Genomic DNA, 2,500 nt, shown 5'->3' with positions numbered 1-2,500 from the left:
TGGAGGAGGAGGATGCTGCTGCTGCTGTTGTTGTTGTTGTGGAGGAGGATGCTGCTGCTGCTGCTGCTGCTGCTGTTGTTGTTGTTGTTGTTGTGGAGGAGGATGCTGCTGCTGCTGTTGTTGTTGTTGTTGTGGAGGAGGAGGATGCTGCTGCTGCTGTTGTTGTTGTGGAGGAGGATGCTGTTGTTCTTGTTGTTGTTGTTGTGGAGGAGGATTCTGTTGTTCTTGTTGTTGTTGTTGTGGAGGAGGATGCTGCTGCTGCTGTTGTTGTTGTTGTGGAGGAGGATGCTGCTGCTGCTGCTGCTGTTGTTGTTGTTGTTGTTGTGGAGGAGGATGCTGCTGCTGCTGCTGCTGCTGCTGTTTTTGTTGTTGTTGTGGAGGAGGATGCTGCGGCTGCTGCTGTTGTTGTTGTGGAAGATGCTGCTGCTGCTGCTGTTGTTGTTGTGGAGGAGGAGGAGGAGGAGGCTCCTGAGCTGTTGTTGTTGTTGTTATTGTTGTTGTGGAGGAGGAGGAGGAGGCTCCTGAGCTGTTGTTGTTGTTGTTGTTGTTGTTGTTGTTCTTGTTGTGTTGGAGGAGGAGGCTCCTGGGCTGTTGTTGTTGTTGTTGTGTAGGAGGAGGAGTCTCCTGAGCTGTTGTTGTTGTTGTTATTGTTGTTGTGGAGGAGGAGGAGGAGGCTCCTGAGCTGTTGTTGTTGTTGTTGTTGTTGTTGTTGTTCTTGTTGTGTTGGAGGAGGAGGCTCCTGGGCTGTTGTTGTTGTTGTTGTGTAGGAGGAGGAGTCTCCTGAGCTGTTGTTGTTGTTGTTGTTGTTGTTGTTGCTGTTCCTGTGTTGGAGGAGGAGGCTCCTGAGCTGCTGCTGTTGTTGTTGTTGTTGTTGTTGTGGAGGAGGATGCTGCTGCTGTTGTTGTTGTTGTTGTTGTTGTTGTTGTTGTTGTTGTGGAGGATGCTGCTGCTGCTGTTGTTGTTGTTGTTGTTGTTGTTGTTGTGGAGGAGGAGGCTGCTGCTGCTGCTGTTGTTGTTGTTGTTGTTGTTGTTGTTGTTGTGGAGGAGGAGGCTGCTGCTGTTGTTGTTGTTGTTGTTGTTGTTGTTGTTGTCCTCATTGTGGAGGAGGAGGAGGCTCCTGAGCTGCTGCTGCTGCTGGTGATGATGATGATGTTGTTGATGTGGAGTAGAAGGAGGAGGAGGAGGAGGAGGAGGAGGAGGAGCTGCTGCTGCTGCTGGTGATGATTGTAGTGGAAATTCTGAAGAATGGTTCACTCAGACACTGAAGAAGAGTTCGGGAGTCCCAGATGACTTACACAGGAGTATTTAATGAAGCTCGATCGAGGAGAATTCAGATTAGCAGTACACTGAGAATATTGTGACTGCCAACCCAATTCTGAAGGTTACTTCCCGAGTGAAGGTATTTAACTGTCCCCTGACATTCGCTGGAATTTGACACGCCACCATGTATGGGCCTGATGTGTCCATCTATGTGTACACAAATTCTATTGGGCATAAGTGCAAAACAAGAAGCTATGCACCTCTTTGCTCTAAATCACTGTATCTGTCGGCCTTGCTCATGTATTGTGCCCTGCTAGAGAATGTGGAGACAGTCTGTCTGCCTTGGGACCTCAGGAGAAAGTATCTGGGGGATGCACTACTCTCCTACTTGTGCAGCTGTGGACTGTAGTTGTGCAGAGTGACCAACTACTAGTGTGCCTGTTCATGTTAGATGACCTATGACTGGACCCTTCACGACTGCATTGTCACCCATATAAAGAGAGACTCAGGGAACAATCTAAGAGCTAGTGAAGCAAGTGAGGCAAATTCCACAACAGAAACCAAGCTCTGCACCCCCATTTTTGGACATTCCGGATCCAACGGTGCCACCCTCGAATCTCTACGAGGTCGGGAAGTGGGTCAACCAGAACCTTGAGGACTCTGGTGCATACCTCGACTGGTTTCGGGGGATAACTTTTGACGGGATGGTGGTAGAGACTTAAAAGTAAGCTCTGCACCCGCATTTTTGGACATTCCGGATCCAACGGTGCCACCATCGAGTCTCTACGAGGTCGGGAAGGGACTGAACCAGAACCTTGAGGACTCTGGTGCATACCTCGATGGGTTTTCGGAGGATAACGTTTGAAAGGATGGTGGTAGAGACTTGAAACCAAGCTCTGCACCCCCATTTTTGGACATTCCAGATCCAACGGTGCCACCCTCGAGTCTCTACGAGGTCGGGAAGTGGGTCAACTAGAACCTCGAGGACTCTGGTGCATACCTCGATGGGTTTTTGTGGAATAACTTTTGAAGTGAATGTGGTACAGACTTGCAAGCAGGCTCTGCACCCCCATAACTTTGTCTGTACACACACACCCACACACACACTCACCCACCCACACACACACACACACACACACACACACACACAAGTGAACACATCAGAATGTTAGGTGGCTGTGATGTCATCAAAGGGACATCGAGTCTCTACGATGTCGGGAAGTGGGTCAAGCAGAACCTT

This window comes from Lutjanus erythropterus, chromosome 23 (genome assembly GCF_056507025.1).
Source record: "Lutjanus erythropterus isolate fLutEry1 chromosome 23, fLutEry1.hap2, whole genome shotgun sequence".
Lineage (NCBI taxonomy): Eukaryota > Metazoa > Chordata > Actinopteri > Lutjaniformes > Lutjanidae > Lutjanus > Lutjanus erythropterus.
This window is presented reverse-complemented; position numbering follows the sequence as displayed.